Raw genomic sequence first — 19,301 nt, 5'->3', positions numbered from 1 at the left:
AACCCTAATTTTTCCGGCGAACGTTCTTTTCTTCGGTGATTGTCGGAAATCTGCGTCGATCGTTCAATATCTTAACAGCTTTTTCACTCGATTTATGCTTTTTGTCTGCATATTTGAGGGGGTTTGATGAAGATTCAAGAGACTCAGTGATGAAGATGAATGACAGAGCGTGACTCTCCGGTGATTTTGGGGTTAATTTGAGAGGTTTGTTGAAGACTATGAGAGAGAGAGAGTTTTAGGAATTTTTGAAGAATGTGAGGGGTTGTGAGTCTCCGGTGAGTTTTGGGTATTTTGAATTTTTTGTAGACTGAGATAGGTTTTTAGATTAGGGGAGTAATGATGTAGTTGATGTAAAGTTCTTACACCCATGCAGACTTTTGTTTGTTATAAGAGATTATATTACTTTCGGCTTTCCCATATTGCCCTTCATGTACCATCACTATATTAAAAAAGTGGACAAAAGGCATTCAAAATCCAACCATGAGAAAATTAAATCTCAGCCATCCATGAAGATTAATCAATGGCCATTAATGGGTTTTCAGGGTTTAGTCAACTCAACTGGGTTTTTAATTTATCCTTGCCCTATATATATATATATATATATATATAGAGAGAGAGAGAGAGAGAAATGGAAGAGTTAAAATAAGAACTAGCTTGAGTTGAGAGAACTCGTAAGAACCTACTTCAAAAAGTGTTTTGGAAAAAATCACGATTTTTTTAAATGAACTTTAAAAAAAATTGTAGACTACTTTTTACGGTGGGGCAGAATAACTTTACCCATCTGGGTATAGTGTTTTACACTACCGTAAATGTTACTTACATGTTGAAAAAAAAAACCGTCTCGTAAATTTTTTTCGGATTTTTTTTCAGGTGATGTTTGTAACGCCCAGTGTCCCTAAACTTTAGACCCTTGGCAAGATCAGTCCCTGAACTTCTATTAGTTGGCAATTTTGGTGAGAATCTTATTAGATACTTGAAGCTTAACACTATAATGCTTGATTCTTTATTCTAGATACTTGATTTATGATACTTAAACTACAAGACTTGACACTTAATCTAGATACTTGACTCTTGATGCTTAATCTAGACACTTGATTCTTAATGATTAAACTAGATACTTGATCCTTAATACTATGAAAGCTAGATTCTTTATGATGATTCTTGATACTTGATACTTGGACTCTTGATTCTTGATACTTGAGAAACTATGATTCTTGACTCTTGAAACTTATTTGGTGCCTGACTCTTGAGACTCGTGAAACTTGATTCTTGGTTAAGCGAGATACTGGAGTCTTGTCACTGGCGGAATCTATGAAACTTTATGTTTATAATGTAATCTAGTTACGAGAATCTTTTGCCCAAACTATACGCGACGCTTAATCTAACTCGCGAATCAAAGACAGGAACGCGGAAAGATTGGATTGGCCAGAGTGGCAATCCGATCGGATTGCCACCTGATCGGATTACCACCCGATTGGATGACCACCCGATCGGATGACCACCCGGTCGAGTGGCCACTCGATCGGAACGCCACGCGACCCGTTGCGTTGTCTCCTCTTCTCTTCACCCTCACACTATAAATAGGAGCTATCACATCAGTCCTTCACTGATGCGATAGCCTTGCTTGACTCAGACACACAAACACCTTTCTCCTTCATTTTCTTGACGGTTCCGGTACGTTTTAGGCTAGATTCTTGTACTTTCTTGATCTACACTTCATCCTCTACGTGATTCACCTTTGAAATCACCTTTTTCACCGTGAAATCTCTCGGATCTGATACCTTGAAGATGATGTCATCATGTGGTTTGTACAAACTACTAGATGATGTCATCCTTTGAAAGATCTAGCTAAGATCTAAGTGATTTCATACGTTTATCATCTAATCTAAACTAGATCTAAGGGTTTTGATAATAAAACTTAAGTTTTCTTCATCTTTCCTCCAACTTTTAGTTATTCGGTGGAAACCGGGTTGAAGTGAACTGTGGACTTGATAAGTAGTCTAAAGCCGGCTTGAATCCGAGTTATTACCGGTGAAGACGAGCACTACAACGGATTCCGACATAAACTCGTAAGGGACAGACGACTGGCCGAACAGGGGTGATTCCCACCCGATCAGGATGTCTGTGTACTGAAAAGTTTACCGTTGTCTCAATACGTGTCATGCCATCACCATTAAGCTAGAAACTTTGGAAGTTTACAAAACGATAAACAAGAACAAGGGTCGCCCGATCGAGCGGCAACCGATCGGATAGCCGTCCGATCGGACAGCCACCCTATCAGGTGACACTTGTCCTTTAGTCTTGAAACTTTGAAACTTTTCAGTCACCTAGAATCTTTTGAAACTTGGAAACCTTGATCGAGTGGCAACCCGATCGGACAGCCGCCCGATCGAGCAGCCACCCGATTGAGATGACCATGGCACTTAAGCAGAAACCTGAAACTTGAAACTTGGAACCTTGATCGGACAGCACTCCGATCGAGCAACCACCCGATCAGAGGAACCAGAACGCTTAGCACTAGGGTCGAGTGGCAACCCGTTCGGATAGCAATCCGATCGGGCAGCCACCCTATCCTTATCACCTTGTGGATTTTGAAACAAGAGGCAATCCGATCGGATGGCCATCCGATCGGACAGCCAAGCGTCTCTCGCACCCAAGTCACCAATCGACTGGCAATCCGATCGGATAGCCATCCGATCGGACAGCCATCCGATCCAGTGACTGTTCTGACACTTTGTGTATCTCGTTACTCTGCCCGACTTTTATCCGTTATAGTCTAATCAGGTTAATTCTAAAAGAGCTCCCTTTGATCCAATAATAGTTTATACTGTTAGGCAATCACTGTGAGTATACTCGATCCCCTTTTTCTTTAAACTTTTGGGGTGCAACATGTATTTTATGAAACTGAAACTTGAATCTTTTGAAACTTGAACTCTATCCTTTGTGAACATGAAACTTGTGATTCTTGATTCTTGATTCTTTGTGCTATGTGACGTTAATCCAGAGTGTGTAGTTCCGCCTTAACAATAGTAGCGCTATAGGGGGTGCACCTCTCCCATTATTCTCAGGGGGTATTGTTAGGAGGATTCTAGTTTACCTTGAGTCTTGGGTAAACACTAAAGCATTGGATACTTGGACTATCACTGCGTGGACTGCGACACTAGCACGGCTGAAACTATTTTTATTGCTTATACTGTGGATATGAGTTGCTTTAATCTATTATTCTATTATCAAACTTGTATACTCGCCAATACTTTTGTATTGATATTTTAATACATGTTGCAGGCTAATAGGTTGCTTTGGGAAGCATAGAAACCAAGCTAGGAGATGCCTAGAAACGTCACCTAGATAATTTAGACTTTTGAACAATTTGAACAATTTATGATTTGGATTGTAATTTGATGTTTTGTGATGATGATTGTTAGACAATTTTGCATGAAAACTATTAACTCATAATGAAACAATAGTGTTATGGGAATCTCACGAGCAATCTGAACGCCTAGTGCTCACACCCCGATGTTTCCGCCATCGGTTGGGGTGTGACAGATTGGTATCAGAGCCATAACTATAGGGAATTAGGATAAGTAGGAATACTTACCCTAGTCTATAGTTCTAGGAATCTTGACTCTTATTTGTTGTTTAAGACTTATGTATTCTACCGTATCTGCTTCCTAGCAGGACTTGTTCTTCATTAAACTTACAGGCCTTTCCTAAGGCTGGTATACTATACACTTGATACTTCGAAAGCACTGCTAATCAGTGTTTGTATTTTTACACGAGATTTGCCCTAAAGTCAGGAGTGACATCCGAATCTTGATGGAAATCTCCATATTATTCTAGTAGGTCTTATCTGTGGATAAGTACCAACGCTAAGAGGGTACGATACTGTCAAGTTAGAGGTGAAACTCAGACCTTGATAACTAGTCCCCCTCCTTGATTTTTATGTCCCGCCAAAAGTCTCGAAGTTCCAATCAATTAGGAATGTGGAGTGACTAAAAGGACGAATAACATAGGCCTAACATCGATGACGTATTTGTCCAAGTAGGTCAAGACACGTTACCCCAATTCGAAAGGGGTTTGAATCACTTTGGTTAGTCGCCGTTCCTCTACCCGGAACAATCCTATGTTTTCTAAGCCTATCTTTTATGTTATCTCGCTTTTATGCGAGGTTTTAAATTTGATTCTTCGGTTATCTTGATTCTCTGTTTATTTTGAGACTTTTACACAAACCGCACGTATGTCCGCAGTCTAAAACGTTAACTCTAATCTCAGGATCAAACTAAATGTATGAAGCTTTACTCAATATATATGGGAATCTTGATGCTATGTGAAGCTATTTGATGAATCCATGTGTTATTGTGGTTGTGAAACGCTAAACGTAACATGGCATAGAAATACGAGGGAAAAGTGACATGTCCGAAGCGTGGTGGATACGCCGTTGGTACTTCCTATATATAAGCTGTTACCAACTTTCGTACCACGTGCCATGTGAAACTTAGTGTTTTGCAGACCGGTGATGGGAAGCTACTTGTGTAATCTATGTGCACTCTAGCGTAAACCATGTGTAATCTACGTATGTGTGATTTGAGGAACAAAATATGAAACATATCCTAGCACCGAAGACGAGGAGGAAGTGGCATGTCCAAAGCATGGTGGATACGCCGCTGGTACTTCCTATATATAAGCGTTTTTGGCATGATACCGAACCTTCGTACCACGCGCTAAGTGAAGTTCGTAGTTTTGTAGGCTCGAGTTTGAGTGATTGAATCTATGTTGTGAATCTATGTGGGTGAATCTATCTGGCTAATCTACGTTGTGAGAAGTGGTGAAATCTAATATGGTGATTAACGAAGCATGACACCAATGATGAGACGGACGTGGCATGATCGAAGCATGGTGGATACGCCGCTGGTACTTCCTATATATAAGTGCTTTCGTCATGCTGCCGAACTTTCGTAGCACGTGCCATGCAGGATTTCATTGTTTGCGGATTCTTAACACTAATTTATGTGAATCTATTGAAAACTAGTGGAAACTATCGGAGTCTATTGAAAACTATTCGAATCTATTGAAATCTATTTGAGACTATTTGAATTTATGGGAACTTATTGAAATCTACGTGAATCTATTGAGTATCTATTGTAATCTATGTGGACCTATTTGGATTAATCTATAATGATGGGTGTGTTCTACGACACGTAACATGACACCGAGTGCGAGGTGGAAGCGATGTGCCCGAAACGTGGTGGATACGCCGCTGGTACTTCCAATATATAAGCGTTTCTGACATTGTTGCCAAACTTCGTACAACATGCCATGGGAAGGTCGTGGGTTTGTGGTGTTGAGTCTATTGAAATCTATGTGAAACTTGAATCTTGATCTATGTGAATCTTGTGAATCTTGTCGAGTTTTAGTCTATTGTGTGTGAATCTATATTGTGAGGCTTCGTGAATTTAGACTTATACGATCCTCTTATTAGATCTTTAGGATGTCTTCTCGAAAGCTATCCGACACTCTCAGGAAATCCAGGGAAAAGTCTCAGAAAAAGATGATGTCATTCATGGCTAACCAGATTGCCCGAGTCGTGCCAAAGATCGTCTCTGAGCTCCAAGGATCAAGCACACCTCCATCCTCTGTGGACTCAAAGTCAGAGAAGCAAAAGCCTACTAAGTTCAACTATAAGCATTTCATCTCTTGCAACCCTAAGTCTTTCACGGGCAGTGATGGGGTGACTGCTATGCTCGAGTGCTTTGACAACATCGAGGTCACCTTCATTAACAGTGAGTGCCCAGATCATTTAAAGACTAGGAGTGCAACAGGAATGTTTCAAGGCAGAGCGTTGGAGTGGTGGTCGAATCAGAGAAACATCTGTTCAAATGAGGAAGCCTATGCTCTTCCATGGGCTGAGGTGCGAGAACTAATGATGCTTGAGTTCTTCCCTCCTCATGAACAATTGAAGCTTGAAGAAGAGTTTTAGCATCTGAAGCAGGCTGGTGATGATAACCTGGCTTATACCACCCGTTTTAAGCTGCTCAGCTTGATCGTTCCTCACTTGGTTTCTACTCCTAAGCTAATGATAACCAAGTACATCAATGGTCTACCTCCGGCTATGCGTAATTCTATTAAAGCAGCTCAACTGGAAATTATTGAAGAAGTCTATCGTTTGGAAGCAAGTTTGAACAACAACCGTGTGCGTGATAAGCAGTTTGCTACTCCTCCTCCCTCTAAGTCTGCAAATCAAGTTACCCAGCAGCCAGGCGGCAACAAGAACAAGAAAAGGAAATCTCAAGGTTCTGGATGTAATGCTATTACTCCTGCTGCAAACCCTGCTGCTAAACCCGCTCCTGCTACTGCTGCTGTTAACCTTGCTGCTCCTGAAGCTAAGAAACAATACACTAGTTCTCATCCAAAGTGTACCACTTGCAGCTACCATCATCCTGCTACTTCTGCATGTCATCTGTGCACCAACTGTAATCGCTATGGTCACACGACTCCTTATTGCCGTCAAACTAACCCGGCCCAGCAAGCTCAACAAGCCCCAGCTCAGGCAGCGTTACCAACACCTCCAGCTCCTCTGCAGAACCCAAGGCCAGTCAATATTGTTTGTGCATGCTACAAGTGTGGAGATACTACCCACCTCCGTAACCAGTGTCCTCAGCTGAATCAGGACCAATAAGCAGCCGCTCATGGACGAGCATTCAATCTCAATGCTAACCAGGCTCGCAACAACAATGACATGGTGAATGGTATGTTTGTCGTTAATAACCTTTATGCTTCGACCCTATTTGATACTGGTGTTGATAAAAGCTTTGTGTCCGTGGAATTTGAGTCTTTGCTAAATTGTGCACGCTCTAAGTTACCTGAGTCGTTCTCTGTTGAGGTCGCCAATGGTAAGTCTATTCTTGTTAACTCTATCGTGCGTGATTGTTCCTTGACTCTTAACGATCACGTATTCTCTATTGATCTTATACCCATGCGTTTGGGTAGTTTTGATGTTATTATCGGTATGGATTGGTTGCGTAAGAACCATGCCGAAATTGTTTGTCACGAGAAGCTTGTTCGTTTTCCTCTTCCGTCTGGTGATCTTTTGCATGTTTATGGAGACCGGCCTTCGAAAGGACTAAGGCTGATGTCATCCACACAAGCGAGCAGAAGTTTACGTAAACAGAACCCTGCCTTCTTGGCCCACGTAGTGGAACAAAAGGGCAAGGGGAAGAACATAAACAATGTTCCAGTGGTGTGTGATTTCCCTGATGTCTTTCCTGAAGATCTATCTGGTCTTCCTCCTCCTAGATCCGTCGACTTTCGTATTGACCTCGTACCTGGTGCGACTTCTGTCGCAAGGGCTCCTTACCATCTTGCACCTTCCGAGATGCAAGAGTTATCTAATCAGCTACAGGAATTACTCGATAAAGGTTTTATTCGTCCAAGTACCTCTCCGTGGGGTGCTTCCGTATTATTTGTTAAGAAGAAGGATGGTTCGTTTCGTATGTGTATCGATTACCGTAAACTTAATAAGCTGGCCGTGAAGAACCGTTACCCTCTACCTCGCATCGATGATTTGTTTGACCAACTACAAGGCGCGTCCTGCTTCTCTAAGATTGACCTACGTTCTGGATATCATCAACTACATCTCCTCGAAGATGATATTCCTAAAACGGCGTTTCGTACTCGATATGGACACTACGAGTTCGTGGTCATGCCTTTTGGCTTGAGTAACGCACCTGCGGTGTTCATGGACCTTATGAACCGCGTTTGTAAACCCTATTTGGATCGTTTTGTTATAGTCTTTATTGATGATATTCTTATTTATTCTAAGTCTAAAGCTGATCATGCTCGCCATCTACGTCTTATGCTTGAACTTCTACGTGGTGAACGTCTGTATGCTAAATTCTCTAAGTGTGAGTTTTGGATTGATGAAGTGCAATTCCTTGGTCATATTGTTAGTAGACAGGGTATTCATGTTGACCCTTCTAAGATTGTGGAAGTGAAGAATTGGTGTACGCCTAAATCCGTGTCTGAGATTCGTTCTTTCCTAGGATTGGTGGGTTATTACCGCCGGTTCATCGCGGATTTTTCTAAAATCGATGTTCCTCTTACTCCTCTAACCCAGAAGGAGAAACCTTTTGTTTGGGGTCCCGAACAAGAGGGATCCTTTCAAACTCTTAAGAACCTTTTGTTTAATGCTCCTGTTTTAACCTTACCTGATGGCAATGACGATTTTGAGGTATATTGTGATGCTTCGAACCGTGGATTGGGCTGTGTGCTCATACAGCAGGACAAGGTTATCGCTTATGCCTCTCGTCAGCTCAAAGTACGTGAGAAAAACTATACTACTCACAATCTGGAGCTTGGTGCGGTTATTTTTGCGTTAAAGATCTGGCGACATTACCTCTATAGTACTAAGTGTGTAGTCTTCACCGACCATAGGAGCCTTCAACATATTTTTGACCAAAAAGAGCTGAACATGCGACAGAGGCGATGGGTGGAATTGCTTAACGACTACAACTGCGAAATTCGCTATCATCCTAGCAAGGCGAATGTAGTGGCCGACGCTCTTAGTCGTAAGACTCATGTCAAGGCTATTCGTATATCTAGTGATTTACATGCTTGCATTCGTGAAGCTCAGTATACGTCTGCTAATGAAGGAAGTCTATCAGTTGAAATTCTTGGCGCTAACGTTAATCAGCTCGAAACTAAATCTGATGGTCTTCAGTACTATCTAAATCGCATCTGGGTGCCGGATCGCGATAATCTACATGAGCTCATTATGAATGAGGCTCACAAATCCCGTTATTCTATTCATCCAGGCACTGATAAGATGTACCAGGATCTGCGTATGACTTATTGGTGGCCCGGCATGAAGAGGGACATTGCTGTGTATGTTTCGAAATGCCTCACCTGTCTGAAGGTGAAAGTTGAACATCAGCGTCCCTCTGGACTTTTAGAGCAGCATAAAATCCCCGTTTGGAAGTGGGATAGTCTTGCTATAGACTTTATTACCAAGTTGCCTCGTACACCTGCCGGTCATGACAGTATTTGGGTGATCATCGACCGTTTAACTAAATCAGCCTACTTTCTCCCCATTCGTGAGGATTATAAAGTGGAGAAACTTGCTAGGATCTATACCGATGAGATTATATGCCGTCATGGCATTCCTCTAGACATAATCTCTGACCGTGATGGTCGCTTTACTTCACGTCTTTGGCAAACCTTTCAGTCCGCTATGGGTTTGCACTTGAATCTTAGCACGGCCTTTCATCCTCAGACGGATGGACAGACGGAGCGTACTATTCAAACCCTAGAGGACATGCTCCGTTCTTGTGTCATCTACTTTGGTGGTAACTGGGATGTACATTTACCATTGATAGAATTCTCGTACAACAATAGCTATCATTCCAGTATTCAGATGGCTCCTTTCAAAGCCTTGTATGGACGAAAATGTCGATCTCCTCTCAGCTGGCATGAGGTCGGGGAAAAGCAGTTCACTGGCTCTGAGATCATTCAAGAGACAACGGATAAGATTCTTCAGATCCATAATAACTTGATCAAGGCTAGGAGCAGACAAAAGAGCTATGCTGAAAAAAGGCGCAAGCCTCTGGAATTTGATGTTAGAGATCAAGTTCTTCTCAAGGTATCTCCCTGGAAGGGAGTATTTCGTTTTGGTAAGAAAAGAAAGCTCGCTCCTCGCTATGTAGGTCCTTTCGTGATACTTGAAAGTATTGGCAAGGTGGCGTACAAACTCGATTTGCCACAGGAACTAAACAATGTGCATCCAGTGTTCCACATATCTAATCTACGCAAATGCCTAGCCGACGAGGAACTGCAGGTTCCTCTTGAAAAGTGATATGAAGGCCAAGTATCCGCAGCTCTTCGAGCAGTCTTCATCTAAGATTTCGAGGACGAAATCTCTTAAAGGAGGGGAGACTGTAACGCCCAGCGTCCCTAAACTTTAGACCCTTGGCAAGATCAGTCCCTGAACTTCTATTAGTTGGCAATTTTGGTGAGAATCTTATTAGATACCTGAAGCTTAACACTATGATGCTTGATTCTTTATTCTAGATACTTGATTCATGATACTTAAACTACAAGACTTGACACTTAATCTAGATACTTGAGTCTTGATGCTTAATCTAGACACTTGATTCTTAATGATTAAACTAGCTACTTGATCCTTAATACTATGAAAGCTAGATTCTTTATGATGATTCTTGAAACTTGATACTTGGACTCTTGATTCTTGATACTTGAGAAACTATGATTCTTGACTCTTGAAACTTATTTGGTGCCTGACTCTTGAGACTCGTGAAACTTGATTCTTGGTTAAGCGAGATACTGGAGTCTTGTCACTGGCGGAATCTATGAAACTTTATGTTTATAATGTAATCTAGTTACGAGAAACTTTTGCCCAAACTATACACGACGCTTAATCTAACTCACGAATCAAAGACGGGAACGCGGAAAGATTGGATTGGCCAGAGTGGCAATCCGATCGGATTGCCACCCGATCAGATTACCACCCGATCGGATGACCACCCGATCGAGTGGCCACTCGATCGGAATGCCACCCAACCCGTTGCATTGTCTCCTCTTCTCTTCACCCTCACACAATAAGTAGGAGCTGTCACATCAGTCCTTCACTGATGTGACAGCCCTGCTCGACTCAGACGCACAAACACCTTTCTCCTTCATTTTCTTGACAGTTCCGGTACGTTTTAGGCTAGATTCTTGTACTTTCTTGATCTACACTTCATCCTCTACGTGATTCACCTTTGAAATCACCTTTTTCACCGTGAAATCTCTCGGATTTGAGACCTTGAAGATGATGTCATCATGGTGGTTTGTACAAACTACTATATGATGTCATCCTTTGAAAGATCTAGCTAAGATCTAAGTGATTTCATACGTTTATCATCAAATCTAAACTAGATCTAAGGGTTTTGATAATAAAACTTAAGTTTTCTTCATCTTTCCTCCAACTTTTACTTATTCGATGGAAACCGGGTCGAAGTGAACTGTGGACTTGATAAGTATTCTAAAGTCGGCTTGAATCCGAGTTATTACCGGTGAAGACGAGCATGACAACGGATTCCGACATAAACTCATTAAGGATAGACGACTGGCCGGACAGGGGGTGATTCCCACCCGGTCAGGATGTCTGTGTACTGAAAAGTTTACCGTTGTCTCAATATGTGTCATGCCATCACCATTAAGCTAGAAACTTAGGAAGTTTACAAAACGGTAAACAAGAACAAGGGTCGCCCGATCGAGTGGCAACCCGATCGGACAGCCGTCCAATCGGACAGCCACCCTATCAGGTGACACTTGTCCTTTAGTCGTGAAACTTTGAAACTTTTCAGTCACCTAGAATCTTTTGAAACTTGGAAACCTTGATCGAGTGGCAACCCGATCGGATAGCAATTGGAACCTTGAAACTTGAAAATTGGAACCTTGATCGGACAGCAATCCAATCGAGCAACCACCCGATCAGAGGAACCAGAACGCTTAGCACTAGGGTCGAGTGGCAACCCGTTCGGACAGCAATCCGATCGGGCAGCCACCCTATCCTTATAACCTTGTGGATTTTGAAACAAGAGGCAATCTGATCGGATGGCCATCCGATCGGACAGCCACGCGTCTCTCGCACCCAGGTCACCAATCGACTGGCAATCCAATCGGATAGCCATCCGATCGGACAGCAATCCGATCCAGTGACTGTTCCGACACTTTGTGCATCTCGTTACCCTGCTCGACTCTTATCCGTTATAATCTAATCAGGTTAATACTAAAAGAGCTCCCTTTGATGCAATAGCAGTTTATACTGTTAGGCAATCACTGTGAGTATATTCGATCCCCTTTTTCTTTAAACTTTTGGGGTGCAACATGTATTTTATGAAACTGAATCTTGAATCTTTTGAAACTTGAACTCTATCCTATGTGAACATGAAACTTGTGATTCTTGATTCTTGATTCTTTGTGCTATGTGACGTTAATCCAGAGTGTGTAGTTCCGCCTTAACAATAGTAGCGCTATAGGGGGTGCACCTCTCCCATTATTCTCAGGGGGTATTGTTAGGAGGATTCTAGTTTACCTTGAGTCTCGGGTAAACACTAAAGCATCGGGATACTTGGGCTATCACTGCGTGGACTGCGACACTAGCACGGCTGAAACTATTTTTTATTGCTTATACTGTGGATATGAGTTGCTTTAATCTATTATTCTATTATCAAACTTGTATACTCGCCAATACTTTTGTATTGATATTTTAATACATGTTGCAGGCTAATAGGTTGCTTTGGGAAGCATGGAAACCAAGCTAGGAGATGCCTAGAAACGTAACCTAGATAATTTAGACTTTTGAACAATTTGAACAATTTATGATTTGGGTTGTAATTTGATGTTTTGTGATGATGATTGTTAGACAATTTTGCATGAAAACTATTAACTCATCATGAAACAATAGTGTTATGGGAATCTCACGAGCAATCTGAACGCCTAGTGCTCGCACCCCGATGTTTCCGCCATCGGTTGGGGTTGTGAGAATGTTAATCTAACTTTATGCAAAATTTGTGTGCAAAACTCAGTAACTCACATGAGAAGTGGGGTTCTTACGGTTCTCTCAACTCGAAGGGGTTCTCATAATTAATGAATACATACATACATACATACATACATACATACATACATACATACATACATACATACATACATACATACATACATACATACATACATACATACATACATACATACATACATACATACATACATACATACATACATACATACATACATACATACATACATACATACATACATACATACATATACATATATATATATATATATATATATCTATAGGGGAAGGTTCAAATGAAAACCACTAGTTAACGCGAAAACTCGAAAACTAACTAAAAAAGCCTAAAAAACATATATATTTTTTTTCCTAACATTTTTCGATATTTTACGTATATAAAAAAAACTTTTTTTCAAAAAAAAAATTGTAGTGCACATGTGAATGTGTAATAGTACACATGTGCATGTATACTACAATTTTTTTTTTTTTGAAAAAAACTTTTTTTACATAAAAAACTAGCGATTTTTAATAAAAAAATTTTTAGGTGTGTTTTTTAGGTTTTTTTACTTAGTTTTCGAGTTTTCGTGTTAAAAGTGGTTTTCATTTCAACGTGGGATTGTTGCGCCTCTTCGGATCGTTTATTTAACCTTTTCACCAGAGATTGCAAGTTCCGCACCTATATAATTGTTAACAACAAACAGAATATTAGAAAAAGAACAATATATATATATATATATATATATATATATATATATATATATATATATATATATATATATATATATATATATAGGGTATGGTTCATGCAAGAACCACCTTTAATGCGAGAACCGCGAGAAACAATGTGAACACAACCTAAAATAGCTAAAAAACCTAACACCCCCCCCCCCACCAAACCTAACACCCCCACCCCCCTCCTAAAAACCTAACCCCCCCCCCCCCCCAAGCTAAAATGCTAAAAACTAAACTCCCAAAAAAAACCTAAAAAAATCTAAAAAAAAAACACACACACACAAAATTTTTTTTAATATTTTTTTACATTAAAAAAAATTACTACTAAAAGTAGCGATTTTTTTTATAAAAAAATATTAAAAAAATGTGTGTTTTTTAGCTATTTTTAGTTATTTTTGGTTGTGTTCACATTGGTTCTCGCGGTTCTCGCAATAAAGGGTGGTTCCTAACGGATCCTTCTCCTATAGGGTAGGGTTCCAGCGTGAACAACCTCCCAAGAGTGAACTGCGTAAACAAATATGGACCCTTGATTTCCTTTTTAGTTGTTAAGGGTAGGATTGTTAATATATAAAAAATTAGATTTAAATCATTATTTTAATAATTGAATTAAGTTACATCTTTCCTAATTTAAATTCATTATCCACATTATGTTTATTTATTAATAAGTAATTATCAAAACAAACAACAAATCACCAGATTTCAATTTTAATTTTTATTTCAGATTTCATCACCAGAATTCAAATTTTGATTTTTAAGATCCACATAACCTTCATATTTCAACGGTATACACATGTGTACTTGGATATAAATAGAATAGTACACATGTGTACTTAGCATCGTACATATGTGTACAATAATTCACAGGTGTACATCAACATTCGATACAAAAAAAATTCTGAGATATCACAAAAACAGACAATATACACATGTGTACATTGCATTAAAAAGAGAGCAAAATCAGAATACACATGTGTACATCGCATTTAAACAAATAATTATTTTAATAAATGAATTAAGTTACATCTTTCCTAATCCTTGATTTGATATGTGAGAGATTTATGCAATCAATTTAAGAGGATAGTTGATTAGTTGATTTATGAGAGATTTATGCAATCAATTTAAGATTGAAATTACACATATACCCTTTTTGTATTTAATTAAATGGAAAACTAACCAAATAATTACCATCATGCCACTCACTTTAATCTCAAGATCATAAAAATCAAGGGCCCAGATCAGTTCACGCAGTTCACTCTTGGGATTTTGTTCATGTTTGAACCTAATCCTATATATATGGATATAAATATATATATATATGTGTGTGTGTGTGTGTGTGTGTGTCTGTGTGTGTGTGGGAGTTCTTCATTGGTGAACAAACGGTTTAACATATACAAACTAATAGACGCCATATTAAGAATTGATTTAATTGATATGTATTTCCTTGTATATCTCCTTGACAGTTGTATACTTGTTTAGAATAGGAGATCATGTAACAGTATATATGGACGAATTGTGAAATGAGAAGGGGCAAGCAATTATCCTATTATTCTGTAGACTCACATGGTATCACGCCAACCATAGAATCCTACCTTCTAGCCTCCAAAACCCTACTTCCTCCTCATTCTTCTGTCATAACATCACCGATCCTTCTTCTTATCCTCTAAACCAACCCTATGGAGTCGAAACTCCACCCAGCCACTACCGTCTCCAATATCAAGGCCCTCATTCCGGTCACGTTAGAGATGGAATCAGCACAATACACCACATGGTCGGAACTCTTCTGTTTCCATTGTAGGGCGTTCCTTGTCTCCGATCACCTCTTCCCGAACACCAAACCTGCTGCTGCCTCAGCCTCCTCCGATAAAGATAAACAGCCTCCGACTACCGTAGATTCCTGGGAACGGTTAGATGCAATCCTTCTCCAGTAGATCTACGGTAGAATCTCTACCGATCTTCTCAATACAATCCTTAAAACCAATACCACTGCCTATGATGCATGGCACGCTCTTGATTCCATATTTCAAGACAATAAAGCAACCCGTGCGATTCATCTCAAAAACAAGCTCTCGAATACTCGTCTTGAAAACTTTCCGAATATCTCAGCTTACTGCCAAGAGCTTAAAATACTCGCTGACCAATTATCCAATGTTGACAGTCCAGTTGACGACAAGTCACTCGTTCTTCAAATGATCACAGGACTTACCGATCAGTTTGATGGCATCGCCACCATACTGCAACAATCCAAACCCCTGCCCTCATTCTTTGAAGCTCGCTCTCAGATTTGCCTTGAAGAAACCTGCAAAGCCAATCAAGCCTTACATGCAGCCATGGCTGCCAGGTCAGCCTTACATGCCGCCTCGCAGAAAACCACAAGTCACCAAAGTTCAAACCCGCTACTACCCCAGAGTACGGACTATCATGTTGACCGTGGTCGTGGACACAGTGGTCGACACCGGGGACGAGGCCGCAGACGCAACTCTTGGGGACGAGGGCGTGGCTCCAACGGTGGTGCGGCGCCTCCTATGTTCAGCTACCAGCCATGATGGCCACAATGGCCTTCCCCACCCTGCCCTTATCCTACAACCTCTCAACCGAACACCATGCAGGGGGTAACGGTATTCTAGGCCCAAGGGCCAATCAAGCACACGTTGCAACATACACACCAACAAACATTGAACAGGCCCTGTACAACATGTCCATAAACTACCAGGACCCAAACACCGTTATGGACATCGGGGCGACAACGCACATGCTACTACCGATAGGTAATTCCCACCCTCCTTTTAATAACAGCATGTCCCATAAAATTATTGTTGGTAATGGCCAAACTATCCCGGTTACTGGACAAAGCAATCAACACCTCCCACCACCTTTTCCACCTTTGAAATTAAATAATATCCTCTATTCGCCTCATTTAATAAAGAACCTTGTTTCAGTGCGTCGTCTTACAACTGACAACAACATTTCAATCAAATTTGATCCCTTTGGTTTTCTTGTGAAGGACCTCAAGACCCGGATCCCTATCCTGCGGTGCAACAGCAGTGGTGATTTTTATCCTCTGCTTCCACCACCGTACTCTCAACAACAATCACACTCAACATTCGCTGCTCTCTCGCAACAACTTTGGCATCAACATCTCGGCCACCCAGGACCCGTTTTATTATATTCTTTGAAAAATTCTAGTTCTATTGCTTATGGTTCGTTGAATAAAAACATTTGTCACTCTTGTATTTTTTGGAAAAAGTACCTGTTTACCTTTTGTTTCTTCTAATACTATTACGTATTTGCCGTTTGATATAATTCATAGTGACCTTTGGACATCCCCATTGTTAGCCATGGGGGTCACCGATATTACATATTGTTCCTTGACGATTTCACCAATTTTTGTGGACTTATCCGATAGCAAAGAAATCGCAAGTGTACTCAATTTTTTGTCGCCTTTATAACCTGATACAAACTCAAATGTTAAAGAAAAATAAAAAAAATTCAATGTGATAATGGAACCGAATATGTCAATAACTCTTTCAAACACTTTTGCGACCAAAATGGCATGCACTTCCGTCTTACATGCCCGTACACTTCGTCACAAAATGGCAAAGCGGAACGCAAAATCCGATCGATAAATAACATCATTCGCACCCTACTATCCCATGCTCATCTCCCGCCATCATTTTGGCATCATGCTCTAGAGATGGCTACCTATATTCACAACATTCTACCAAGCAAACTTCACCAATACAACACCCCCACCCAACTTCTTTATCATCGTATCCCCTCTTACGACCACTTGCGAGTCTTTGGATGTTTTTGCTATCCAATAATACCATCCACCACTACACACCAACTCGCAAATCGGTCTCACCTGTGTATCTTCCTTGGATACCCGTCACAACACCGGGGATATAAGTGTTTTGACTTAAACACCAACCAAATTACTATCTCCCGACATGTTGTCTTTGATGAGACAATATTTCCTTTCGCCCACCTCAACTCACCTCGACCCGTTTATGACTTCTTATCTGCTCCTCTTCGCCCGCAGCTATGGCCCAACTTTACCAATCTCACACCTACTGCCAATACTACCACCCCCATAACCTCTCTCTCAACCCCGACCCATAACACCCCCTCACAACAGCCCACACCCCCAAACAATCAACTCAGCCCATGTCTCCTAATCGGCCCATCCCCCCCCCCCTCCGCCCATGTCTCTCCTGCGGCCTATCACTCCCCCTCGGCCCACAACATCTCTGCGGCCCAACCCTCCTTTCAGCAGACTCCATCCACTAATACAAATAACTCTCCCAACTTTCCCACCTCTCACTCACAAATTAACCCTCCCCCTCTTGCACCTACTGCACCCTTACCCACCACTCCACAGACCCACTCACATCACCACTCTACACCTCAACAACCTCCCCTTCCACCATGCCGGCTCGCACAATGTGAACCCGTGATATGGATGGTATCCTAAAGCCCAAACAATTGTTTAATCTCCACTCTACCGTCATCGTTCCCATCCCGAAAACCCATCTTTTGCTTTGTCTATACTGGAATGGTCCAACGCCATGCTAACCGAGTATAATGCTCTTATTATAAACAAGACGTGGGAACTTGTACCGTGTCACCCTCAAATGAATGTTATACATAGCATCTGGCTCTTCAAGCACAAGTTCAAGTTTGATGGCGCATTCGAAAGATATAAGGCTCGATTGGTATGTGATGGCCGCCTACAACAAGTCAGCATCGATTGTGGTGGCACGTTTAGCCCATTTGTTAAACCAACGCAATTCGTACGGTTTTTGGCATTGCTATGTCTTAATCATGGTCGGTCTATCAGCTTGACGTCACCAACGCTTTTCTACATGGCAAACTAAATGAGATAGTCTACATGTACCAACCCATGGGGTTTCGCAACAAAGACTTTCCAAATCATCTTTGTCGGCTCAAAAAGTCTCTTTATGGCTTAAAGCAAGCTCCAAGAGCTTGGTACCAAAGATTTATTGATTATGTTATCACTTTGGGGTTCAAACAAAGCGCGTGTGACAACTCTCTGTTTATACTTCAACAAGAACGTCAAAAGCCTATCTTTTATTATACGTTGACGACATCTTATTGGTCACATCTTCTGACAAACTACGACAACTTCTCATGCAAAGTCTTTCCCGTGAATTCGCCATGAAAGATCTAGGCCCCCTCAGTTTCTTCCTTGGGATTTCGGTCACCAGGTACTGTGACTCAATGTTCCTCTCTCAGCATGCATATGCACACGATATCATCAAACAGACGGGAATGCAAAATTGTAAACCTATCGATACCCCGATCGACACTAAAGCTAAACTGAGAAACTCTTCGGGTGACACTTTCAATGATCCAACGCTCTATCGAAGCTTAGCTGGTGCACTACAATACAACACCTTCACCCGCCCCGACATAAGCTATGATGTTCAACAAATATGCATTCACATGCATGAGCCAAAAACGGATCATTGGCAAGCTCTAAAACGGATCATACGATACCTCAAAGCGACTGCATCATATGGCGTTACTCTAGGGAAGTCCTCAGCTCACTCATTGCTCGCCTATACAGATGCAGATTGGGTCGGATGTCTGGACACTCAACACTCCACCTCTAGATATTGTGTCTATTGCGGGGATAACCTCGTCTCTTGGTCCTCGAAAAGACAAGCTACCATCTCTCGCTCAAGAGCCGAAGTGGAATATCGAGGTGTCGCAAATGTCGTTTCCGAAATATGTTGGCTTCGAAACCTTCTTCTTGAACTTCAACGACCGCTGTCACAAGCCACCTTGGTCTACTGTGATAATGTGAGTGCAATATACCTCTCCGACAATCCCGTTCAGCACCAACGAACAAAACACATTGAATTAGATAATCGTTTTGTCCGCGAGCAAGTGCAACGTGGTCACATTAGAGTTTTGCATGTTCCATCACGGTATCAAATCGCAGATATCTTCCCGAAGCGTTTATCACGTG

Source organism: Helianthus annuus, chromosome 12 (genome assembly GCF_002127325.2).
Source record: "Helianthus annuus cultivar XRQ/B chromosome 12, HanXRQr2.0-SUNRISE, whole genome shotgun sequence".
Classification (NCBI taxonomy): Eukaryota; Viridiplantae; Streptophyta; class Magnoliopsida; order Asterales; family Asteraceae; genus Helianthus; species Helianthus annuus.
This window is presented reverse-complemented; position numbering follows the sequence as displayed.